The 14,707-nt window shown below is 45.6% G+C and overlaps 1 protein-coding gene across 2 annotated transcripts in view; it reads right to left on the bottom strand.

Annotated features, from left to right (window-relative positions):
* The window catches only part of LOC147666348 (E3 ubiquitin-protein ligase TRIM17-like), a 142,975-nt gene that overhangs the window by 116,122 nt on the left and 12,146 nt on the right, over nucleotides 1–14,707 (bottom strand). The window contains exon 1 of one of the 2 annotated variants that reach the window (XR_015304838.1): nucleotides 10,965–11,392. The exons of the other annotated variant lie outside the window; for it this stretch is intronic. The gene's annotated coding sequence lies outside the window, so the exon portion shown is untranslated. Of the gene's footprint in view, nucleotides 1–10,964; nucleotides 11,393–14,707 lie in introns of those variants that run through there. 2 annotated transcript variants of the gene reach the window in all.

Raw genomic sequence — 14,707 nt, 5'->3', positions numbered from 1 at the left:
TGTTCACCCATTCCAACCATACTGGCTTTTAATTGGGACTGAACAGCCACTTGGCAATATTCCATTGAAGATGGTGTGTGGGAAAATTGTAGAAAGTAGACAATGCCTATAATATAACTACTGTAGTTGGTCACATTTGTTTTGAGCTACATTTCCTTTGGTGTATAAATAGTTATTGAGACATTGGCCCTTCTGATGCCTTGCTATTTTTAATGATGTTTGCATTCTGCTCCACTCTCGCCTCTCACCAGTTTTCAGATTTTGTGGTTGGCTCTTAAAAGGCTGCTATATCATCTTTGGCTTTGAAATAACTGTTATGATGTTCCTTCCTTTGTGGTAGCTTCTGCTGGCTGTCCTTATCTACCCACAGAGCCTCAACATTTGGGGATCACTTCTGATTAGGAAGTGGTCCAAGTCTCTTGTTTTTTCTAATAATTCGTTGCTCCTTTTGAATATGAAATCTGCATTTGTACACACTTCAGTAGACTGAGATGGAAGAGGACAGGGAATTATGTGGTGTCTACATTTTGAAGTGTACTGGTATTCAGCTGCCAGTTTAGTCTGACATCCCTTGCTTGTCATGGATCCCCCTGGCTCCCACTCTCCATTGAGGAACTAATGCTTGTATTTAGTCTTTAAGATCATTGTCGTTTGTCTATCAGAACTATGCTTTAATTAGCTAGAACTCTTGAACCAAGGCCATTAACAAGGTGAGGTAAGTGTAGGATACCCCACCAACTCCTTGTCATCAAGGTGCACTTCTCTTCAAGCAAATTCTATATTGTTAAAACATGTAGTTATTTTCTACTCTAGCTACTCTAGGTTTCCAATGTTTCCCTATTTTTTTGAAGCATGCGCATTCTTTCACTACCAAGTTTTGTGATGTCCTTTCAGGGGCACATTAAAAAAATGTTTTTCCCATTCTCCAAAGCCCTATTGTCTAATCTAGCGTTTTGTGGCAATTGCTAATTTGTGTGGCCAAGACCCATTTGTTTGAGGTGCTTGTTTTGAAACACGTTTGTGAGCTGTGCCCATGAGGCTTTTATTGTAGTACATTTGTTGCATGCAAATACCTTTTTATATACTTAATTTAACATACTGATCAGCATGTCATCTTATGACACTGCCTGCTGGTGCCTCCTTGTGCTCCTGTCGCCTGCTTGTGCCTCAGTTTTCGTGCCCCTGTTGCCTGCTTGTGCCTGTTTTCGTGCCCCTGTTGCCTGCTTGTGCCTGTTTTCGTGCCCCTGTTGCCTGCTTGTGCTTCCGTGTGCCCCTGTTGCCTGCTTGTGCCTCCGTGTGCCCCTGTTGCCTGCTTGTGCTTCCGTTTTCGTGCCCCTGTTGCCTGCTTGTGCCTCCGTTTTCGTGCCCCTGTTGCCCGCTTGTGCCTCCGTTTTCGTGCCCCTGTTGCGTGTGCCCCTGTTGTCTGCTTGTGCCTCTGTGTGCCCCTGTTGTCTGCTTGTGCCTCTGTGTGCCCCTGTTGCCTGCTTGTGCCTCTGTGTGCCCCTGTTGCCTGCTTGTGCCTCTGTGTGCCCCTGTTGCCTGCTTGTGCCTCTGTGTGCCCCTGTTGCCTGCTTGTGCCTCCGTGTGCCCCTGTTGCCTGCTTGTGCCTCCGTGTGCCCCTGTTGCCTGCTTGTGCTGTGTTGGTGTGTGTGGAGGGCTCTGTGGGGCTGTGTGTGTAGGAAGCTTTGTGTGGCTGTGTGTGTGGGGGGCTGTGTGTGTGGGGGGCTCTGTGTGGCTGTGTGTGGGGGGCTCTGTGTGTGTTTGTGTGTGTCATTTGCGATAGATAAAGCTAGTGGCATTGTAAATGACAATGCCATTTATTTATGTTAAAAAAACATAAATAAAAATAATGTCAAGAGCAATGCCAATAGCTCTAACTTTAACAAAGGCTTCTAATTCACTAAAGGGGCGTCACCTTTTATTTGGAGCGGGCCTCATTTCTGTCCCAGTCCGACGCTGGTGACAGCTGTGGGCATGGGGGACGGTAGGGGGTGGGGGCACAGGGTAGTCCTAAGAACTCACTCATGACCCCTGGAGTCCCTTTAATCAGGGCTTTAAGTGGGCCGGGTCTCCCTCTAGTGATGTGTCACTTTGATGATCCGACAGGATCCCAATACCGGCTCAATGTAGACCGGAACCGGACACACAGGTCTGCTGTCCCTTGTAGGCTTCCGTCCCTGCATTACACACATTCACAAGGATTTGCAGACCGGGTGCTGCCTTCAGAAAAATATCGGAGCAGCATTTTGGGGATGCCTTGCAACGGCAGCTGTATGCCCTGTGGAGTGTTACATGTACATCACATATCAAATGTTAAGATTTGGTTGAAGACGCTCGGAGTCTGCAATGTTTTTAAACAGCTCAGAGCAGGTATGTTCAAAGTCAGCAGTAATAAAATGTTTCTCGAGGGAAGCGAATAACATTTCAGAGCAGATGTTTAGTAAAAGGTACAGAGCTTAATTAACTAAACAAACAAGGCAAGATGTTTAATGGGGCACGAGGCACTGAGACTGTTATAAACATGGGGCAACACGAGGGTGGTAATAGGACGTTGCGATAGAGTAACTAAATCAGAAGGGTGTGAATTTTTAATTTCAATTTTAAGGTTAAAACGCAAGCTGTTGATGGTTTGGGTAGACAGGAAGAATGTTGTTTTTCTTAATAATAATTACCGTTTTTGCGTATAATGTTGTGAAAATTTCGAGTATATGACAAACTGTGCAAACGCAGAGATTGTATTAATTGGAGACTGTTTCTATCTGTTTGTAGTGACCCCTGAAGAAGTGCTTTTAAGCACGAAATGCATTGGGTTTTAATGAAATAAACACTGCGCCTGAATGAAGAAATGCTTATGTCGTGTTCTTTCTATCGCGCAATAAACAGACCACGCAGTTTTAAGCGTAAAAGGCCATTTATTAGACCAGAACTGCGCATAACCATAATCAACAATAACAATAACAGCAAACTCCCCAATCATACATCCCCCCCATTCGTTTCATTCATCCATGTCATCACTGAGCCCTAGCGGCTCCAAACCCCTTCTCTTGTCCGTCAATCACCCTTCCAGCCCCCAGTCATTGCAAACTTCCAACCAAACTTCGATCCGTCCTGCGCCAAGTCCCCCCCCAAGGGATGGGTATGCCCGCTCTTGACCCCCTATCCCTTCGAAACCTGCCTACCGCAGCTCTGGCCTAAACTGGCAACGCAACAGACCGTCCCAAGAACCACCTCCAATTGCCGTGTGGGTGGGCGGCCTTTCGAGCTCCCTCCCGATGGTGCCAGGCGCAGAAAAGAGGAAGATCCCTTCCTCCCCCGCGCTTAAGTACCCACCCCCTAACTCCTCCCCTTCCCCTGCCTGGACTATCCCCTGCGCGAAAGACCCCGGGGAAAGACTAGTCTGCGACTCTGCTTTCCCCGGGGCCCGACAAAGAGGTCCGGATGGGCACAGTGGGAGCACTAGAAACAGGCCCGGTTCTAGCGGGTGGGCCGGGTGGGCCCGGCCCACCCAAACATGAACCTGGCCCACCCAAACTGGAGCCTTGGCCCTCGCACCGTGGGCTTGAAGGCAGGCTGCGCGCAACGCCATTGGGCTCAAAGTGATTCAACCCTCCTGTGTGCATCAGCCCGGGCCAGACATTCCCAGGCGCACTCACACAGACAGTTTTAGAGATTATCGCACCCGCGTACTTCACAAAGTCATTAAACGACCATTTACATGTCAATGAGGCTTGGTTTTACATTTAGAGGTGGAACAAAGGTAAACCAGGAGTCTCCAGTGTTGAAGGACACTCGCGGTTTTCACCACCGGTTTTTTTCACCATTTTGTCTCAGTAAATTTCAGTAAATGTCACGTCATCTTTTTTTTGGAGCAGGTCGACGCAATAGCGAGGGTGGCAAGTTTTCATAAGTTCCTGGGAGGATTAGGTGTCAGCCCTGATCAGAAAGCAATTCAGTTAAGAGATGCTGCTGTGTGAAAGTTAAATGTCATTGCCCGGTGCTTCGTTGTGTGTGCTTTCCGTGGTTATCAGGGCTGCCAGCTGCACTCTGTGCCCCTTGAACGAAGCACAGGTGTCTTCCTGCTTTGTTGTGGAACGTCCCTGATTTTGATGCTAAAAATCTGGTTACTCCTAGATGAGCTGGGAACCAAAGGACCTATTACAGCACTTTATGCATGCGCTGTGCCTGCACTGAAGCACTTTCAGAATGCACTGTACATTACAGTAAAGTGCATCAAACCCAAGTTGTCTGTTGCATGCTAGAATCCCACTCCTTACGTGGTCACATGGGATCACTGAATGCACAGCTTTTTGTTTAGAGTATATCAGGGTGGTGATGTGTGTGCTGGAGCAGTGATTGTTATAAACTGACGGGGCGTTCTCAGCTCCCAGAGTGATGTGCAGGTCTCTCGTGCCAGTCAGATGATCATCTTACCTATAGCTGCGTTTCACTCTAACAAGTGCCCAGGGGCATACTTTACCCAAATAGGTGTCTGTTCATTAGTGAATAAAAACAAGTCAAAGTGAATTTTGGTTATCAGGCGCCCATCGCGCCAGTATTTTCATACTGTTGGATGACCCCTTAAAGCTAGCTCGAGATTGGTTCGAGACCGATGCCTGGCTCTGGCTCGGGGTCCTCATAGACCCTTGAACCGGACACGATCCGAGCCCAGACCCTTCTTGAGACAAGAAACACTGACACATTGACTAGTGCCATCTTTTACCGATAGACTATGCGCCTGGGTTGGTGTATTTTTAAAGTTGAACCAGCTTGCTGGTCTTCACTAGCAATGGAAAACCTGCATTGTGTTGCAACTCTAAAAACACCAACAGGAACACACTGCCTTTAGCAGCTCTGTCTAAAAGACCCATCTTGGTGTTTAAAAAAAAAAGTTTTAACAGAATATGGTGGGAGGATGAGGCATTATGCCCAGAAGTGCTGACTTTGGACCTTGGTAACCTGGTTCAAGTCTCGGTGTCGCTTAACGTCCTGTGATTTTGGGCAAATCACTATTCGCTCTGTTCTTAAAAATGAATGGGGCCTTGTGTTAATGTTAGGAGTGCTCATGAAAAGCGCTCCAATACCTTCAGGCCCAGTTGGCGCTATATAAAACTGCACAAAAGAAATAGAATAAAAATGAAATGCTGGTTTTCAGAGGCGACGAAAGCAGATTGGCCTAAAACACTTTCACAGGTTCTGATGAGCAGAAGTGTGCTAAAACGGTAAAAGCACCCAAGAAGGAAGGCACTACCTTTTAGCTCATCATAACGACCCCCCCATGCCCATCGCTCAGGTCTGGCTCAGCTTGTCCCATGAGTACTTGGGTTCGCCCATCTGTATTTTTTATAGCATACGCGTGAATAAGTCGGCGCAATACAAGATGCATCTCATCACAAATGGACGTTACCGTTTTATAAGCCTATGTTTGTTTTAATAGCGAAATTGCCTCCGAATTGTTTTGTCCTAGTCGCAATATTAACTTTTTTTCCAGAATAATTTTAATCTCAACTGTAATTTTCAAGGAATCTGTTAAGAATTGTGCGAAATCTAGTGTTGGGAAAGTTGGCAGGCCCTCATCAGTCTAAAATAATAATATTGGTTGAAAGCAAAAATATTTGGTCTGAGAAAGCACACTTTAGTTGCGCAGCAGTCGCTGACACTTAACGGAACTACTTTGGGTGAGTTTAGGCTCCGAGTCAAATGAACAAATGGCATTGTTCACAGTGAAGCTATCCTATGGCTGAATTGGGCTGACAGCTGTAGTGGGCATAGTAAAAATCTGAATAACACAACAGCAGATTGATGAATGAAAAAAGTTGGCTGAAAAAACCTACGCGTAGGTATATTACATATAGCTTAAATAACCCTACTGTACATATTAAGGATTTAGCAAGTTACAGACAAGTTCCACGCACGACTATATAGAAGAATGAGGCTGAAGGCAAAGTTCCTTTATAAGGTTGTAGAGGTAACTTGCAATATCGCATTAATGTATGCTAGGGTGTACTTTATTTCTTATAATACATGGTCACACGCTTGCCTTCCCACAATACTCAAATATCATTTTGCTTTTTCATATGAAATAGATAGGATGGGTGCAGGTGTGGAGAATAAAAGTAGAATTTGTATTGTAAAATTAAACACACTAAAAAGCAGTTAGATATTTGTTGCAAAATATATTTATATCAGTTTAACATAAGTAATTTAACAATAACGCTCTTTGATTACATGAAGTGCACAAAAAATAAACATGTTTCCATAATACCGTCCTTCTGCATATCACTGTTCATCTAGAAAAACAAAGCAGAAGAAACAAGCATTGGCATAGCCAATAGGTCTTGCCTTTGGGACCTTATAAGTGTTTAGCCATGCAACAGTTGATGTTGTTGCATCAAGGATATTGTGCTGGATAACTAAACACTTATAAGGCCCCAAAGGCGAGACCTATTGGCTAGGCCAATGCTTGTTATCCTTTTCAAAGACCGATGCAGGACAACAATAAGACAATACAAAGTGCCCAGATAAGGCTGGTGATTAATGATCCTGCTGGAGAGCAATCATTTGTCTGTTAGTAGTTTTTAAATGCAGATGAACTGTGTTCTATGTGGATAGCTCAGTGGGTTACTGCCTCTGTCACAGAGATCCTTGTGTTACTTGGAGTTCAGAAGTTACAATCCTAACATAGGGCTGTTACCAATGAACTGTCATCAAAGAGCTGCATACAAACATGAATGGTATAGTTAGAACTTCACTTTATTTGTTTTGTGATATAGTTAGAACTGCCCCAGTCTTTCATTATTCTAATGTTGCTAAAATGAGTATGTTTGGGCAGATATACATTTTTATCAGTAAAGCTGACCCCCATGGGATACTCTTTAAATCCTAAGGTTGTGTTTCAGAAGACCAAACCCTCTTAAAATATCCCGCCCACCAGTATGGATAAAATGTGAATCCTACACCTTGTAATCCTCATTGGTTTACGTGACATTCCCTGTAGTCTGATTAACATCCTTGTATGACTCATGGTCTCTGTATAATGTGTGTGTGGTGTAAAGTACTGACACACACTACACCGATATGAATAGCGCTATCCAACAAATGACATGCATATGAGGTAGGGGCTACGTAAAAATGAGGGGCACTGTTGGAGGGTGGAAGTGAGGGAATACGAGGAAGAGTTCATGGGTGGAGGGGAGAGCTAGGGAGAGATGAGGGGCACTGGTGGAGGTTGGCAGTGAGGAAGTCTGAGGAGGAGGTCATGAGGGGGAGGGGCTACAGAGAGATGAAGGGCACTGGTGGAGGGTGGCAGTGAGGGAATCCGAGGAGGAGGTCCTAAGGGGAGGGGCTATAGGGAGATGAGGGGCACTTGTGGCATGTGGCAGTGAGGGAATCCGAGGAGGAGGTCAATAGGGGGGGCCATGGAAGGATGAGGGGCACTGTTGGAAGGTGGTAGTAAAGGTATTTACGGAGAAAGAGGTTATTGGTGCGGCCCCAAAAAAAGACTTTTGCATCAGCGCTGTTTTTGTTTATTAAATTAGCAGTCGGGTCGCAAGGGCTACTGTGGAACATACTTTAACTGTGTGGTAATTATATTTATTGCTATATTCAATGTTTTAAGTTTGAAGGTGATTTTACTAATGTTTTTACAGGGAAAAATAAAAGTGGAGCCCGATTGTGCCTGATATGGGGCTGGGGCCCAAGGTCAGCTGTGAGATAAGGTGCACTGGAGAGGAGTAGTGGATAATCAAGCCTGTAAGGGAGTGGGTGTGTTGCAGAGTCTGGGGTCAGGTGGAGGTAGTAATGAAGTGGGATTCTCCCTGAAGGTTCGCACAGAGGGAGCCCGAGAAGTGTCACTTGCCTGATACCCCCACCTCAGAAACCTCCTCTTCCCATCAAAGGAACATTACATTGAAAAAACACTTTTTGAGAGTGATAATATTTAGAAAGAGATTTGGAAAAGAGTGTGTTTTACTGGGCCGTGCAAAACTAAGAAGAGATAAAGGAGGGCCCTGAAGCAGGCCTGCCTAGACATTTATGCGACAAATCGAGCCCGCAGTGGCCCACCCAAATGCACACTTGGCCCACCCAAAGAAAAATTCCTGGAGCCGGGCCTGACTAGAAATCTAGGAAAATGCATGACCAACCCGCCTGTGGAATTAAAGCACATTAAAACTGAGAAAATGAGTAAAGAGCATGAGGAGCAAGATGAAAATGGAGTACTTTCTGGAATGTAATTGCCGTGAAGGCATAACTAAATAGTGCGATCGGGTGGAGCGAGATGTCGCTCCATTTGCTATGCTGGTTACATGTACCACAGCACAAAGGCCTGGCACAGTCGCCAATGAAGCACCGAAACCCAGCCTATTAACCCCCTCGGGCCGATGGTCTGTAGAGCGCCAGGCTGTTCCTCGAAGCTACGTTCACGCCTTATGAGTTACCTACAGGACTGCATGGAAGTTATGCATTTACTTTCTGTGATCAGCAAGTCAGGACACACAAACACATTTGCGTCGGACTGAGGTGAAATGTGTGCTAATGCCCCAGAGGGCCAGAGCAGCAGGAGAGTCACCAGCCTCTGGGATGCAGCCCTCCCGGGCCAGAACTGGAGTGACGTTTCAACAAGCATTGGCATTGCCAATAGGTCTCCCCTTTGGGACCATATAAGTGTTTAGCCATGCAACAGTTGATGTTGTTGCACCAAGGATATTGTGCTGCATAACTAAATACGTATAAGGTCCCAAAAGCGAGACCTATTGGCTATGCCAATGCTTTTGGGGGGGGGGGTTTCTGTCAACAAGCCACAACTGTGGAGGCCTCATTTGACCCTGTGCAAATCCAAATGAAGACAACATGCACAACAATTCTCCAAGGTGTGTTTACTGCACCAGGCAGGGGCAGATAAGGCCACAACCCAAATTATCAACAAAAAATGTCCATGTAGCATTGGAAACTCCAAGCCAAGGGCCAGAATAAGTGTGCAGTTTATAGACAGATCACTGTAAACGTTACATGGTCAGCGCGGGGACACACTGTTTTCTAGTGTAACCAGGCGCTATATAAAAGGCTTTTATTATTATTATTATTATTTTATTAGCCAAAGAAAGACACCGCCTAAGGTGGGCTAAACATACGCATTTTCTCTTGTCTAGGGCTGAGCATACCTCTTGCGGGGGCAGCCTGAATACCACAATTCCTTTAGTACACGCCAGTGCAGCAGACTTGGCTGTAGGCGCCAATAGTGCAAGCCGTACTTGTGATAGCACCTGTATATAAATCACCCAGAGGTTTTGGTGCCTGGATGAGCTTGATCCTGACTTCTTGCTGCCTTAGTTGGCAGAGATTTGTCCACCATTAATGGTTAGACGGGTGGAACACGGCAGGTTACATCCATTCATTACCGAAGGCCGCTCTGCCTTTCCCAGCTGCTGCCAGCACTGCTGTAGTACTGCTTCAGGTTCCCAGGGTGCGCTGGCGGCAGCACCGTGGGCAGTGGGTGATGCTGGATGAACCCACTGTAGTGCACTCCCAAAGTCTTCCAAGCTATTTCAGGACAAGCATTGGCATAGCCAATAGGTCTCGCCTTTGGGACCTTATAAATGTTTAGCCATGCAACAGTTGATGTTGTTACACCGAGGATATTGTGCTGGATAACTAAATACTTATAAGGTCCCAAAGGCGAGACCTATTGGCTATGCCAATGCTTGTTATATTTTAGGCCCCAAAGAGCCTACAACCCATAAAATGTGAATAGTTCTGATATCATAAATTTTAAAGGCAGCCGGAAGCATAAGAACCCCCAGGTACTATGGATGCATTCACAGTACCCAAGAAAACATCCCCAAATTTCCATAAGATCATTCTCCCAACATGTCTCTTAAAGGATGCATGTTTTCCTGTTTCCACCTTACACAGTTAAATTAAACAGCTCTTTAACTTTCTGTTGAGACTTCCACTCCTTCAACCTTGTTTTTCTTTCGCAGAGTATTTGCTTTTCAAACCTGACGTGCCGGATATTTATCTGAGGCGCTATTGGTTGGCAACGCATTGAACAAAACCATAAGAGGAGAGAACGCTCAGCCCTTAAGAATTATTCCTTTCCAAAATGTCCTCCCATCTACGTCATGGTTGTATCAAAACCATCTTAAGCTGGCTGACAAGCTAGCCTCTGACCTGGACAAGATAATGCAGCAGTTATACAGCGCGCTGCTTGGTGTTCACTTTGCAGGCAGGGGAGTAGTTGTCTTCAAGATGGTATTTCTTCCCCTGTTGACTTATAGGTGATCTGTTGACATTAGGAGTCAACACATGTGAGAACCTCGGTCGAGATTTGGACACAACTTCAGAGAAGACGGCGGTCCCTTGGTGCATGGAGTTTGTACACAGGAGAAAGAAAGCCCTAACTCATAACACTGTGAAGGTAAATTAAACTTATTTCCCACATATGGAAACAGCCATGAGCAGGACACATTGGTGCAACTAAACTATGTCATCAACTAAAACAGCTGTCGTTTATCATACCCTCACAACTGTAGCATGCTGCCAATTTATTTTATTTATTTATAAAGTTTTATACAGCGCGAACCTCACCCAAGAGGGTATCATAGCGCTTTAACATCGTTCAGATACATTAGAAGGTAGAGGGTAATATACATACATTCAATTAACAGGTAGAGTGTGGTAGGTAAGATAACATATGTTGAGAACCAGAAACGTGCTTCAGTGCCCCACGTAGGGGTAGGTAGCGCTATATCAATGTTGGCTTTGAGGAGGGGAGGCTTCTCTTGCTTCCTACTGTGGTATTCTCATTATGTTGTATGTAATAGAATGTAGAATGTTATTATTGGTTCTATGACTCTGTGTTCCTAGGGAATCAGTTGAAGTCTGACTGAGTTCCTTGCCAGTCCTAGTGGTTGTTAAGCTGTCTTTCCTTTCCTGGAAATAAACCTTCAAACCTGAACCATTACTACCTGGTACTGCTCGGCGGCCTCTTCGATGGGGGTCACCGCGTGGCCCCTGTGCTCGCGAGATCTGTCGCAGATGGTGCAAACCGCTGTCTGGTCCTCCTCACAGAAGAGTTTGAGGGGCTCGCGGTGGCGCTCACACAGGTCTACAGAGTCTTCTGGTCGCAGAGACATCCTCTGGGCGATCTCCGCCAGGTTAGAGAGCTGCACGTTGCTGGAGAGGTCAGTCCTCGTGCACTCTGTCCTGCACTGGGGGCAGGTATGAGTCCCCCCTGCCCTGCCCCAGGTCAGAGTGATACATCCCCGGCAGTAGCTGTGTCCACACTCGATGGTCACCGGGTCTGTGAAGTATTGAAGGCAGACGGAGCAGGAGACCTCACTCTGGAGGTCTGAGAGACGGGCGGCCATGGCGAGCTCTGGAGCTCTCCCAAGCACAGACCTCGGTTTCACTTCTGAAGGGCGGGTGCCTGCTCGAGATCACAGGATACCACAGGCACTTTGAACTTCTCTGCTGGCAGGGGACTTTGACCAGATTTCTATAATGCTTCCCTGAGAGATGTGAGTTCAGAGCACCCAACTTTATGGTAGCGGCCTCAGTCAGACACATTCAGTTCTGCCTTGTGTGTGTGATAATTCAGGCACCAACAAACAGAAGCTTCTGGGATGGAAACAAGGAGACGACTCTACACCAAAAGCTGCTTCAAATCACCAACATATCACAAAGCCTCCTCCCTCTCCTTACTACAGGTTGTGTCCACCTCAGCTAGGAGCCTCTGGCCTTTAGATCAGCCTCTCACCCCAGACTTTCAGACAGATGCACGGGTGTGCGTCAGCAGAAGCTGTGCCCCCCATGCGATCTGTACCTCTAACTATAAATGTACAACAATATGTAATATCAACTGGGTTGACCACTAAATTTGCGTTATGGAATAAAGCGATACCCACAGGAGTAATAGGCGCGATATAAATGCAATTAAAATACAATAAAATGAGTCCTCTGTCTTTATCTCCTGTATCATCATTTATCTTGAGTTATCACTTTTTACTCATTTCCCTTTACCTCGTTAGTATATACATCCAACTAAAGATACTGTTACCTCAACATCCTTAACTAGTTATCACCATTCCCCTAACCCTTACCTTACACCAATGGTGAAACAAAGTGTAACTCTAAAAAGTACCCTAAACCCTTCCTTTAACCCCTACCAAACAATATCCCTTACCACAAATTTATCCAATACCCTGATATCAATTACAAACTAACTCTAGACCTTACCCTATTTTTAACCCTTTTCCTCACCTTACCCACACCTTATTTCCATCTTAACCCTTAATGTCTTGCTTATCAATGCCCTTACCAAATTCTAAACCTATTCTTTGTTCTATTTACCTTCATTTACTTCAGCTGAGTAACAATAGGTAATAGTGTCAAGGTAGTAGTAATGATGAGGTCATGGTCAAACAATGATACGTAGGTTACAGCATCAGCCCTTTAAATTAAGCTGTTTCATCTGAGGCTTAGGACCTATGCTTTTTATGTCAGACTGCATCTACTCGGGATGACGTTTCCGCCCCTGTGAGGCTGAGGGTCTTTGTCATGGTCTTTTTAGGTCTGGTTGGACTGCGCAGCTGTCTCCGCACATTATGTGATCAACGTAAAAAAAGGCTTTAAGAAGCACTGCCAGAACAGGGGCTTTAGCAGGAGTAGCCAGGAGTACATGGTTTGATTCTGCAGAAATTGTGTGTTTCCACAAAAAAAGAAGCTTGCCCTCCACTCAGCTGTGATTATTTTGTTACTTTATCCATCTGCTTGAGCTTGATCTTTCAGGGGCACACACATAACATTGTCATGCTATTAGTGTCTTAGATAACTATATAATGTACAGTGTTTGTTTTCATCAGGCATCAACACAGACAGTAGGAGGGCAGTTTTTAACTTTAGACTTCAGAGTACAGTTTTGTGCTTGAGAGCCAGGGCTACACTAATCTACATGAAGTTTAAGGTCTGCTTGACATTGCAAATGGCAGCTGACCTTATGTGATCACGAAAAAGACTTTCAGAGTCCTACTGGGAGAGGGACTTATGCTCCACTCAGGTTGGTTTGCCTGAGTACATAATTTTTGGGGGGCAAATGTGTGTGCTTCCAATAAAAAGACTGGCAACCAGAATCTTTCCTACCATCTTGGCATTCACATTAATCATGGACAGTGGCATTTAGGAACCCCAGTCTTATATTATTCACAGGGACCTTTCCCCGGCTTAGGCAACACCACTATGTGTGCTTTGCGGAACGAAGCTGAGAGAATCACCACCTCTATCGCCTCCCTGTACATGTCCACAAAGGGAGTGCTTAGATGCTCCACATATGTTTGGTAAAATTCAACCGGGAGCCTGTCATTCCCGGCACTTTCCCTATGCTCGTTTTTAATTTCTCATTTAATATCTGCTTCATCATTTGGGATGCCCAATTGAGCCCACATTTCTGAAGTTACCCTGGGCAGACCTGCATCCTCTAACAGAGTTGCGATATCTGCCTTATCAACAGGCTCCTGATAGTTTATAGTACAGAGTAGAACCCCCCAAAATGCAGCAGAATATCGTCCCACCTCGTGAGGACCTCACCTGCATCTTTGAGAGCGATCACTGCATTACTACCCTTTTCCCTGTTCACTAGCCAATCTAGTAGATATCCAGTCTTATCCCCTTCTTGTGTATTATTTCAGTGAAAGTCCTGTAATCATGTTTCCCCAGTACTTTCCTCTCTTGTTCCAGGTCCTCCATCAGCTATTGCCTAGCTCCCCAGGTATCTGCTGTGTGTGGTGCCTATCTATCTATGTTGGCTATTCGTCTTTCCCAGCCTGTTATTGTGTTCCCCAAGGACATCCTCACTCCATAGGTCGTGCTCATGTATTTATCCCATATGGGCACTGTTGGACTTGGCCCTTTTCGAGGGGTCATCCTTGAAATTTTTGCCTTCCTCCTGGTTTTTTGTCTGACGTGATGTTGGTGGTTTTAGGACTCTGGGCACTTTATCACTGCTGTCCAGTGTAAAGTGAATGTGCTCTCTATGGTAAAACGTGGTAAGATTGGCTTACATCTGTTTAGCGTATTTAATTTACCTATCAGTCCCTTGTAAAGTGGTATCTCAGATACACAGGGCCAGTAAATTAAATGCTATTGGTGGGCTTGCAGCGCTGCTTACGCCACCCACCAAAGAAACCTTTCAGACCTGTCTCCGGCCTCTGCCATTGCAGGGCCTGCAAGTGCAGTTTCCTGCCACTGTGAGGTGGCACATAAAGTGGTTGCCACGTGTGTGACTTTCCTTATACTACATATCAGTCACCCCTAAGGTAGGCCCTAGCTAGCCCAATGGGCAGGGCGCACTGTAGGTAAAAGTTAGGACATGTCCCTTAACTGTGTGGCATGTCCAAGTAGTGACATACAGCCATTTTGGTTTATCACTACTGTGAGTCTGCCCTCTCAGTGGAATGCATTGGGGATTCCCTGGTATGTGTTTCAGTGGTAATTCCTGAAATGAGAGGAGTAGCATGGTCAAGTTTGGTATGTTTGGCATAGTGGTAATAACTGCTTCATAATGGGGTTCGCAGATTTATTATCACTATTTTAGAAATGCCACTTTTAGAAGTGGGTATTTCTGTGTGCTATCAGTCTTTGTGCCTGCCTGTTGTGTATTGCATGTCTGGCTCTGGAGTGACTGGGGCTGGGGAGGTGCAGTGGCTCCAGAGGG

This window comes from Lissotriton vulgaris, unplaced genomic scaffold (genome assembly GCF_964263255.1).
Source record: "Lissotriton vulgaris unplaced genomic scaffold, aLisVul1.2 SCAFFOLD_2857, whole genome shotgun sequence".
NCBI lineage: Eukaryota > Metazoa > Chordata > Amphibia > Caudata > Salamandridae > Lissotriton > Lissotriton vulgaris.
Note: the sequence above shows the minus strand (reverse complement) of the source record. Positions and strands in the feature narration are given on the sequence as shown.